Genomic DNA, 12,399 nt, shown 5'->3' with positions numbered 1-12,399 from the left:
CCTAGACAAGTATTATGAGAAAAATCACTTCACATTAGAAAAAAGAGTGTTTCTAAAATGTTTCCCTGGGTCCTAGTTTTCAGGATTGCTGGTCTGGCTTGCCTGTCACTGGTCTGGCTTATTGTTCAAAGCAAATGTTAATGGCTTGCTACAAGGAACTCAGCCTTTGCTGCACATATGGTTCTGTCCGGGTTTCTCCTCCTGGTTTTGGTTTCTAATGGGCACACCAATCTGAACCCCTTTCTTCAAGCCCAGAGAACTGACCTAAGATCAAAACTTCATGTGAAATTCTGCCATTAACACATGCAATGACTGAATGTGGCCTTCTCCTCTCCCCATCAAGTGCTCTGCATTTCTGATTTTTTGTTTTGGTTTTGACCAGTGGAATGGGGGGGAGGGGCGTGAGGAATTCTTTCCTGCCTCATAATATATATTTATAAATATTTTTTCTTTCCCTACTAATGAATTTCTCTCCATTGCTAAGAGAGCGTATAGTATCTTTTCTGCTCCAAATGCTGTGTTCTTCCCCCTTATTATTTGTTGGGCAGGAAATCCTTAAAAAAAATCAATAAAACTCCTATTGCAGCAGTTCTGATAAAAACTGCATTGTCTTAAAACGAAAGATATTTATTCCTGAGATTCTCTTGCTGGCGATGTATCATCTACTCAAAACACTGCACTGACTATAAAGCGTAGGTGGTAATCCACTCAGCAACCTCCTCTGCGTCTTCCCTAGAGCACAGCATTTTCTAGCTATGAAAAACCGCTGCATTTTAAACTACAGATATTGGAGAGTTGTTTGAAAACAACTACATAAAAAATTCCTGGCCGATACATTTCACTGCTTCTTTCTTCGTACCTTCTTATTAAACATGACACACCTCAAATTACCTATTTTTAATGAAATTAAATAAACACACCATCTAGTGGCCAGCATGTAGCCCTTTCCTTATAAGCTTCCTGATTATTTTGACAGGGTCTAATACACTGTTTCCGATAGATATAGCGTATTCAGAATACTTTGTATTAACAAAAAGCAAAAAAAAAATTACGAAACATGCCACAGATACCTGTTATCCCAAGGGAAGAACAAGATACATCATCTAATAATATTTTCATCAAAATTCACAGGAATTGTAAGGTTAGAACAGATTATGTTTCTGCAACTGTCTTCTTTTGAAATTGGACCAGATGTTGCTCCGTAGCTCATAATAGTCCCATGGGTATTTTAAGAAGCATTCTCTCCTTATGGTTTATTCAAAAGACGAGGTCAAATTTCATTTAAGGGAAATTTTTTTTATTACCATTAGACACTAACAGAGAGATGAGAAATTTGTATTTAAAGAACCATATGAAGAAATTATAGACGGATAAGCCAAAGCATTTTAAAATCTGAAAAAGAAGATTTGGAATCTGAAATGTAAATTCAAGCTTATCCCATGCAACTGAAAACTGACATGGTTTTGAAAAATTCCTAATTGAAATAAATCCTTTTGTTAAAACACAGTCCAAATACCCTGCGTATGCAAGTACTCCTTGTTGCTAAGGAACTGGATTTCTAAGAAGGCAGAAAGATTTTGCTGGTCTTTTAAAACCAACAAAGTTGAGTTTTGTCCTTAGCTTGACTCTAACAGCAGGTAAAGCAGCTTAATTGAAAACCTGTCCAGGATTTACCTAACAGCAAGCTTCTATGTAAGTCAGAAAAATTCTTCTGGAGTCAGAGTTCACAAGTAACTTCTGGCCTTTCTTATTTCAGTGCAGAAACATAGTCTCACTAGTCTTTGTTTGCTTATTTTGCAATACAGGTTCTAACTTCTACACATTTTAGTGGTCTTCTTTCCTAGCTTAAGTATTTCAAAGCTGCAAATCTGAACATTGAAACTCAGTTTGAGAGATACACAGAACAGCTACGTAGCACCCCAGAATATTAACAACGGGCAATCAGCGCTGAGCCACAAGGGCTGAGGGAGAATTTTGCGTGCTTTGGCTTAACTTCTGTGAGGCAGTTAGCGGAGAGCCTCCCACAAACTTGTACAATACTCTCCAATACCTCCTTTCATTTAAAAAGAGGCATACTTCTTTTGATAAATAAATGGTCCTATCAGTTTAAGAGATGATTGCCAGTTCTTAGCCCTAATTCTGAGGACACTTTTACTTCATTTTATTTCTCTGTGGTCTTTCATCTACAAGGAATGTACTCCTGATTACCATGAATGCTGCTGTGATAAGAACGTTTGTATCTGGATCTTCACTTTTTGTTAAAATGACAGGAGATGTAGCTTTGAAGTGCACCTCCATATACCCTTTGTTTTACTTTTTCTCTGCTCAAAACAAAAGATTATTTTATGAGTTAATAGAAATTCTAGCCACTAATCTCTACTTGGGATTTATAAGGTTTCTCAGATGGGGATAAGTTGCTTGAGAGCACTGCACATGTCTTCACATTAAATCTCTGACCCTTTTGAGGTTTCCCTGTCACTATTACTTTTTTTTTTTTTTTGGGGGGGGGGGTGGGGGGGGAATAAATCACTTATTCTTAGAAACATAAGCTTTAAAACCCTTTCTGTCCCCTACAAGAGATTATTTTTTTCTTTGTATTTCTCAGAGATGTTATGTTAGAGAGCACCACGATCACTGAGGTGTGTGATCAGTCTCATATATCTCATTGCTCATTCAAAAAACACCCCCAAAAGCTCAGCAAGCAGATTCAGCACGTACACTCAGATGTTCAAAACAGCAGCTTACCAACGCACGTGTTAGCAGACCTGCGATCAAAGTGACCCATAAACCTCTTCCCACTTTCCAGAATTTTTTACCATTTAAAAAAAGCTTTCATGAAATCTTTTCTCATAGCTGTACTTACACCTTCAATAGCTCATAATGGAGGAAGGTAATGGGAACAGCATAATTGCTAGAATCAAGAGAAAACGTGTCTAATACTGCACTATTCAGTCAAGTGGGTGAACAAACTAAGATAGATAATGATGAATTAACTCTATCACAGTGCTGAATTCCTTTTAACGCTCCAGCCAGTATTTTGCAAAAGCTTATAGTTTTTTCACTACCTCGGGACAGAAACTGCAGTATCACAACAAAACAGCCAGCATTACCAGAGGACAGACACCAACAGGTAACTCTGGAAACTACCTATAGACTGCTCAGCTGAGACAAAAAGTCCTGAGAAAAAGAGGGAGCCACTCGGCTCCCTGTCCTGAGACTCAACACACGAATACTCAGTGACTTTGGCAAGAGAATAGGAACTGTTGGGTTTGACAACTAGGAACACATAGCGCTGCCTCGAGAGGAGAAGTGTTAAGGTGCTGATTTTCTCCTCTTTGGGAGGGAGAGGAAGATAACAGGCTTCCTGGGTGACTCTGCAGGGCGGGGAACTATTCTGCAATATGCAGCAAGTAGTCTTACTTTAGAGCACTTAAGCAGTCTTAATTTAGAGCCTCTACCTGCTAGCATAATTTATGCGTTAAAAATTAGATATGTTTATTTAGCCAGCATTAGGCTATGTAATTACTGCTGCTTTTTGCCTTTTTTTTTTCTTTTTTTTTTTTTTTTAAGGCATAGAAAACAAGTGATAGATAGCACCTGCCTTGTTAAAAGACTACCTGAAATAATATACAGATTAACTCACTCACTTGGCTGAGCAACCAAGAAAAGGTGTTTGTCTCTAGCAAATCGTACTTAAAGTATATGCAGTTTCTGCAACACAGCAAGAAAGAAACCACTGGAAATTCAATTCTTTTGAGGTATCTCATTCACTCACACTGATGTCAATCATCAAATGCAGTAATAGAACTTGCAGAGAAATACCTGAGATTATGCAGTCTATTTTTTCTAGGTAGTTGCAAAACAACAACAACAAAAAAGATAAATGACCTTTTAATAATTAAAGTAGTTATTGTTGCAGTTGGCAATCTGAAGTGTATCGCAAGACTTTGATGATACATGCTCATCATTATTTATAACGATAGCTTTGTTGCACAGTGCCTCTACCAAAGAAAAAGTTGCCTTTGTTGCCCTAAGCCAGTTTACAAACACATAAAACAAGGAAAACCAAACTAATGACTAGTAGTAGCAGATCAGCACGCTCAAATCACTCTTTTTGTCTAGGGTCTCTTCACAGCAGACAGAAATCATGGAGGAGTTGATTGCATTTTCTCAGCTGGAGACCTGACCTTTCTAGTCTAGTTCTGATACAAGTTATTAAAGGTAGAATAAACCATGCTTCCCACGCCCCAGACTCCTACCCTAGCCTCTCCTCCTAAAGCACCCCAGCTGGAACTGGATCTCCTTGAATTGCCCCAACACAGGCCCTCCCTCAGCTGGCAGGAGCAGCAGCTAACAGAGCAAGGACCCAGAACAAAGCTGGATCTGGTCACGTTTGTCTAACAGATAGGTCTGGTGTCTGCTGGGGTGCATTCGCTGGCTCAATTTCCCACGTGGAAACTACCAAGGTAAAAAGTTCTGTGTTTTTACTAATTAAAATTAAGGTGAGGGGTTTTCTGCTTGTTTTTATGAACTACTGATGCTATCATGCGTGCTTCTCTGGGAATTTCTTAAGGACCTGACAAAGCATTTACACGAATAACTGTGAGGATTCCATATACAGCAGTTCATCACTAGGAACCATCAAAGAGCTTGGCGCAGGGCTGATGCATCAGTGGTAAATGAATAATGGCCAAACTGAGAAAAAAAATCTTGTATTTTCTTCTTTTCTGTTCTAAGAAGCACAATAGGACTTTGCTCTAACAATTGTATTTCAGCACTTGTGGAACTAAAGAACATAGGTTTAATTTAGTAAGCCGTCTGCATGAGGAATTACCATGACAGTCAGTACGCCTCACTTCATGAGGGCATGCAGATCATCTTTTATGATTTTTCACTGTCACTGTCTAGATACTCATGAGGTCAGCTTCTCAGCTAACATCAAAGTTAAAACCAGCTGCTGATATAGCTGCTCTACTCCTAAGGAATTCAGTTTTGAATACACTCACTAGTGATTCTGAGTTTAACTTGTATCATGGCTATTAATTCTTTAAGAGCTCAGAAATATGGTTTCTTTCAAATGTTTGCACAAGAAAATACATAAAAACACCCGTGGTAAAAATAACTATGAATCAATAAGTACATCCAGAAAATGTAACTGCCTAGTATGCCTTCATATGCATCTCCTGAGAATGGTTGTGTAGTAGATTTAACTTCCTATTACTAAACAAGAGGAAATGAAAAAGTCTGCGGGAGTAATGGAATTGGCTCAATTATTAGTGAAACAGTCAGAAGATACTAATCTTCCTTAATCTACTGAATTGACTAAATTGGCAAAGGAGCTGAAGAACTGGCAAATTTGAACTGGTTTCAAAAAATCCTCTGTTGCTTGCAGAGTTCAGGATTTATTTGCTTATTTTCAAATATCCTGTGGCTAGATCCAGTAATTACAAGACAGAAGGACTCTCAAAATCACAGGGAAAGACAGCCAACAAAATACCCACCTCCCTGAAACCCTCTCAGAACGTCAATGAAAGCATCCCTTGATTCAAAAAGCAGCTTCACAGCTCTCCAATGTGAACATCTTACATGAACTTGCTAGCTGCATGTATACGTACCCTGAAAAAAATGCAACTTGATTTCAAACATGCCAGGGACTGCCTGTTCATTTCATAACGTCCAACTCTGACCACTCACGTTGGCTTCCGTTTCTCTTTGCAAATGAGTAGGCTAATCATACAGTTAAATCTTCACCAGCTGAAGTAAAAGCAGCAAAAACAGACCTTTTGTTGCATTTTCTTCCAGAAGAAACATCTGAATGCAGGAGAGAAACATTTCCAAATAGAACTCTCCTTCTTCTGTGGCTGTAAACCACAGTGCTGCTGAATTCGGGCAGTGCTGCCTATAGAGGCTAAAGCTGAACAAAGTCCCCCCTCCAATTTTTGGTATTTTTTTATTTTTATTTCCTTAAAAACTGTTCCAGAAAGCTTTCCCATTCCCACAACCCCAGAGCTTCAATGCCAGCCATACTATGAAACAACTACAAGTTGAGTGTTGTGGGTACAGACACACCTGTGCCTTCTGCGTAAGAGCATCCGAAGCATGTGACAAAAGTTCTGGGCAGAAAATGGTGTGGTAGCCCTCAGATGTGGGTAACAGAAAACAGGTTGATAATTTGCCCAAGAAACCAAAAAGAATGTGCCTGCTTTTCACCATAGTCTGCAGAAAGGTATGAACTTGTCTGTTGTAAGAATGGAAATAAAACCTCAAATTTAGTCTTCTGTGGCCACCCTCAAAATTACTTGTATGGACTTAACAACGTACCATCTTCCAACATAAGAAAAACAAAAGAAAAAAAGAAATCCACACAAATATTTAAAGCGTGCATTTTTCCCATTCCATCATAAAATGCTAGATTAGTGTGTTACCCTGTAATCACGGGAGCCAGGTAGGCTATACAATAAGCTGCGTGATATTAAGAAATTGACAGGGGAGAAAAGTACATTGTAAGATAAAGTGAGTGAAATCACTGTTAAACGCTGCCCACAGAACATGGAGGAATGATGAATTACATTTCTTTCATTACAGCTCTGCTATGATATTCAGATAGGAAATAAAGTTTCCAACCCTAGTAATTGGATTGTTTGCAAGACACTAAAAGAAGATTCAGAGATTTCATTTCCTCTTCTTCCTGTACTGCCACGCTCCGAGAAGGACTCACCCCCAGAGAAGTGCAAATAATATTGTTGACAACACCTCCTCTAAAAGGGATTTGTGGTCTAACCTGCTTACAAAATAAGAAGAATTGGTGCATCTTGAAAGTCCTTCCCAGGCACAGGCAATATGCCAGTACTTGCCCTGCTGTCCTCATGCTTCCAGAACTGCTGGCAGCCCTGTCACCAACATGAGCAGGTAAAACCCTTGGCTGTACCTCTGATGGAAGAGCTCTGGTCCTATCAACCACTCTCATTCTTCATTACAGTCTAAATGCTATATTTTTAAAATATTATTGCCACTAAGTTCTGATAATAGAACTACATAGTTACAATTAGCAATATTTTTCAGTATTTCAGAAACAGAGGAACATCCTGAATGCTCTCTAGCTTTAGAGCTGGACTGGTTTTAGAGTGGAAGTCACACGTAGTTGTTTACATTGCACCAATCTCATTAAAGCCTGACCTCTGAATACAGCTCAGAGGAGTACATTTTTATTGGGGAAAGAGTGGCCTCTACACACTGTAACCACACACAGTTTTTGTAGACTTGATACACCCACACAGAATATGGAGAATTAATAATTCTTCTTCATGACAGGAACCAAATCAGCTAAATATTTGAAGTAGATCTAATTATAATTTCCCCTCCCATCACTTAAAAGACCACTACAATAACATCTGTAAAGACAATGAAAAGCTTTTAAATTCCAAAAGAACAAAGTTTTATTTAAAGGATAGTGTGAAATAAGAATAAATTTTCTAAATCAAGAAATCTCAAGTGACTTGCTCAGACAGAATAGAACTACATGGAAGATAACTGTCCCTGCTCTCGCCTACTGTGTCCTTGCCAGTGGGTCCTTAATTCCTGGCTTGATTTCAGATGAATCAATGACTTCAAGTTGCAGCAAATGCTGGAAAGGTTATTTCCCTTGTTTGTGAAAACTGGTTCCCTAAAAGGCAGTCCCCCTTCTTCTCAGTCTGAGAAATTTCTCAGTCCTTGGGTTCCCGGACCCCTCTGAGCAGGCTGTTCTCTACAGCCTGTGAAAGCCTCCCTGCCTTACTTAGCAATTGCTTCCACAGAAGGAGAAATCCCATCTTGCTTCCATAGGCATTGACATGATTGTCTTTAATTTTTTCATTTAAAGGAGCACATCATATGAACAGTGAATGACGCATAAAAAGTCCATTTTTCAGTTTCCATAAGACAAAATGTCCATATATTCCCATATATTGCTATTACTGGCACCCACACATTTGAGATTTCCTTTTCTTTTTTCCCCCTTTAAGAACTTACAGAATAACCTGTCTTGTCTTCATGACTTCTTGGCCCCTAGAAGCACAGGTGCATGTTGGTTTTCCTCCCCTAATTAATCTCTTCTTCAGGCTCAGACTGGTTTGGTATTCACCATAAGAAGTGAGGCAGCTTCCTAAATGCCTGAAACTCTCATCCTGAAATGAAGTTTTGATGGCTGTAACAAACCATTGTTTCTTTTAATACACCTAACAGATAAAAAGCACTTTGCAATTTGCCTTTTCAATGAAATTAGTTCTGGGAAGTCATCCTTTGAGAAGTGAGAGATAATGCCTGACAGCTACTACAAAATGAAACTTCTTACTGCATCCTTTTGATTTTCAAATATATACCTATATATTGCAGTACATGTTTCTATTAAAAATAAGCTTAATGTATTTGTTGACTAAGTGCTAATTCTAGTAATAATAGAACAAGAATGGGAACTTCAGGAAAGTTTGAGTTAATGGGGTTGGTATTTCTGTGGGCTTTTTTTTTTCTTCCTTTTAATTGTTGAGCACATTACTTAGGTAAATAAATAAAAATAAATAAATAGAGTTGTATGGCTATCTCCTAGCCTTCCCCAGCCAGTACTTGCATGTCTTTATGTTACTGCAGATAGGATTTCAAGGTGGAGATCAGTTCAGATGGCAACAGATGAAGAACTAGGAACTGACCCAAGAGCTGTGTGATGGCTCCTGCCCTGATAAAGCAACATCCATAATATATGGAACACTACTCTTTTCAGGGGGCTGAATAAGAGTTAAAGTACAAGATAAAATTGCAGGAACATATAAAGAACATAAAGCAAAGTAGATGATACATAGATTTCCGCAAGTCTTTGGTTAGATAAAGAGTTTCTGAGGTGGTTTCTGAGAGACCTCTCCAGAAAAAGAAACAGCTGGGCTGTTGGAGGGAAGCATGGAACAGATTACAATATAGGAAAGTCAAAAAGAAAATTGTGACCGAGTTAGGAGTGGACAAAGTCCCTCTACCATTTTCATCAGTGATGTAGAGCTACTGGCATGACTGTCAACCAAAGATGGGCAGCAGCATCCAAAGCTTATCTGAATCATTAGGTGACCAGAGATTTATTTGAAGTCATAAATCCTTATACTCCATTAGTACAGTTTTACAGAGCAATTCCAGCAAAGTCAATGACTTCTAATAAGTATCAAGCTGTCACAGCACAGTAGAGAATCAGGCCCTTTATTGTCCCTCATATTCTTACAGTTGGGCAGGTGGGGGAATTACCGTGTTGCAGATCGGTGAAAGCGTGGTTTGATGTGTGGGCTTTGGCACACAGTGAGCATTTTTGTGAGGAAGTATTTTACTGTAATTTAACTTTTATTGTAAGGCATGACACATCCTTTCCAGCTAATTGCTCTGTTTCAGCTTTCAAAATGAACAGATCTTTCTCTCTTATGTTTCAGCTCATATATTGTAATGATATTACTGTTACTGTTAAAGGTGACCTGAAAATGATTTTAAATGATTTGCTTCTTGCTTCTTCATTCATTTACAACGAATAAAAATGCCTAAGAGATTCTAGACTATTTCTAAAGCATATTCTCACACACACAGTCCCCCTTTCTATTTTTACTTTATATGTGTCACCTCTCACCCTTTGGCTTTACTCAAGTTAGGGATATATCATGTGCAGTCCTAACAGCCATTTTAAGTTGAAGAAGTAATAAAGACTTTTGGGACAAGTCTCAGCTCTCTTCCATGATCTGCTATTCAGGATCTTACAAGTGTTGTGCTACTCTGGGGAACAATCCAGCCTTCGTCTCTCCGGCATTGGGCCTGAAACTCTGCAGTCGTTCTACTCACTTGTTAGACTCTTCATTTTGTGACTGATGATTTTGGTGTGGATTTGCCTTAGAGAGAGGCCAAGAGGCAAGAGATGCTGTCAGAAGACCTGCAAGCCTCTACTGAAGAACACACAAAGTGGAGCACCCATGTACAAATGTATCAACATTTAAAACAAACAAACAAACAAACCCCCCAAAAAACAAAACCCAACTTACACCACAAGATAATACCTGTAAGCCTTACTAATATCTTTTTTTTTTTCTTTTAGGAAAGAGATTTGGATGCATGTCAAAAAAGAAGAGGTAGATTCTAACTTTGCAGGGGGGGAAACCCATCCAGAATCCATAGTTTTAAAAAGACTGCTCTGCAAACATATTCTCTTGCCGAAAGCCAGGTCAGAGAAGCAGCTGCATCTGGGAATGGCAGGTACTCCTTAATCTTTCATTTTAGGTGCAGAATAAAGAGATCAAACCAACTTCTAAAACACCTGAGCAACAGTTTTGTTCTGCAAAGAAGAATAGAGTTCTCTTTTTCATATCTGTTAAACTGAAGCATTTACAAGATGTAAAGTCCCTCCTGGGAGTGTAATGTGAAAATCCACTCAGTGGTGCATGTTTCTTTAGGAAGTTAAAGTGCTAGCGACTTGATTAATTTAACTTCTCTTTTCCCATCAACCCTAAAAGATGAGAACATTCTGAAACGTATAGTGAAAAACCTTTATATGAAAAGGATTTTATTCTGTGCAAAACCAAATTAGATAACATTTTTTTTCGGTAGAGAGCTATGCATGCTCTCTAACCATAGCATATCACAAGAGCGTGAGGCTGCTGCACTCAGGGACTATTTGAAAATCCACAGGTGGGCAAACATCAAAATGCACCTTCTGTTGCATGGAGATGTTGCAGAGTGAGTGGACAAACAGGTTAAACCACGGGAGTCCTGAGGCAATTGATGTATGCAGTATGGTTGGTCCCATCAGTACAAAACCACATGTAACAGTTGCAAAAAAACAGTAAGAAAAGTTCATCTTTCTCAGAAGAAATTGCCACATCCTGTTCTCAGGGGTCAGACTTGTACCATTTTAAAAAGCTCTATCTTAATTTCAATGGAACTATTCAGAGTGGCACAGCACTTAAAATAAGCAAAATCTTGAGCAGTAATATTCATGATGTGGGTCAGGATAGATAAAATTTAGATGCTTGGCTGAAGAACAGGTCCTATCAATTTCCTATGAGCTTATAGTGTCATGACACAGTTTAAATTGTGCATCCTCTACAACACCCCTCTTGACATTTTCTGGAGGGAAAGGAAGGTTTCAGTAAGGCTTTTGACACTGGGTCCCATAACATCGTCATGGACTAACTGATGAAGCATAGGCTAGATAAGTGCACAGTGAGATGGACTGAAATCAGCTGAGCCACCAGGATCAAAACATTGTGATCAGCTGCACCAAATTCAGCTCGATGCCAGTCACCAGCTGCATGTCTCAGAGTTCAATAACGAGTCCGCTGCTGTTTAAGATTTCATTAATGACCTTGATGATGGGACAGAGCATACCCTCAGCAAGTTCACAGATGACACAAAACTGGGAAGAGTGGCTGGTAGACCAGGTGGGTGTGCTGCCAATTCAGAGGAACCTGGACACACTGGGGAAATGGGCTCAGTCATGCAAGTCTTGCACCTGGAAAGGAAGAACCTCCATGCACCCGAATAGGCTGGGAGACAAGTGCCTGGAAAACAGCTGTGAAGAAAAGGACCTGGAGATCCTGGTGGACAAGTTGAACGTGATCCAGCAATGCACCCTCACGGCATGGAGTCAGTCCCGGCCCCACCAGCACCACAGCAGGGCTGGTCTCCAGCTCCCCACAAGCCCTGCATGCCCAACTATCCCAGGGCTGTCCCTGACCCCAGTTCCCTTCACTGGCCTGATCCTGACCCCCCACCAAAGGCTGATGCCCCAGCCCAGCCTCAGCTGTCCCACAGAGGTGTTGCCCTCATTGTGCCCTGACAAAATAACAGAAAAATAGAGGTTTCCGTTTTAGCCTACCTTTAGGTACCCACTTATACAAAGTTATCAGCTAGGAGGTGACCACTTAAGACTGCCTAGACAAAACATGATTTTCCTTCATCCTGAGTAGATTTTTATGAAGCTCAACTTAATCTTCTTTTCCTCCCAATTACATCAGGCCATATAGCAAAACCCCCTTTACCTACTGCTTCTAATAAACAGGTTCTAAATATATTTACTGGGCACAAATAAGCCTGCGGTTTTTACCCCAGAAATTAATTTTCCAGCCGTACTGGGAGAAGTCAATGAAATGGTGAATATGGGTGGAGAACAATTAGACTTTGATTAAAAACATGTAGAATGGAAGATGAAGGAGAAGCATGACATCCTTTACTAGGTGTGTGACTTCTTTTTCTCCAAAATCAGTTCCTGCTCTTATGTTTCACCATATTTTTACTTTTGCAGGTAAGGTAGGAGACAAAGTTTAATAGCAACTGCAGGTACATTTAGAACTATGTTACACTACCAGAGAACACAAAGCATAAGGTTTATGAATTTTCTCCCCAAAATAT

Source organism: Accipiter gentilis, chromosome 27 (genome assembly GCF_929443795.1).
Source record: "Accipiter gentilis chromosome 27, bAccGen1.1, whole genome shotgun sequence".
NCBI classification, from domain to species: Eukaryota; Metazoa; Chordata; class Aves; order Accipitriformes; family Accipitridae; genus Astur; species Astur gentilis.
The sequence above is the reverse complement of the archived record's forward strand: the minus strand, read 5'-3'. Positions refer to the sequence as shown.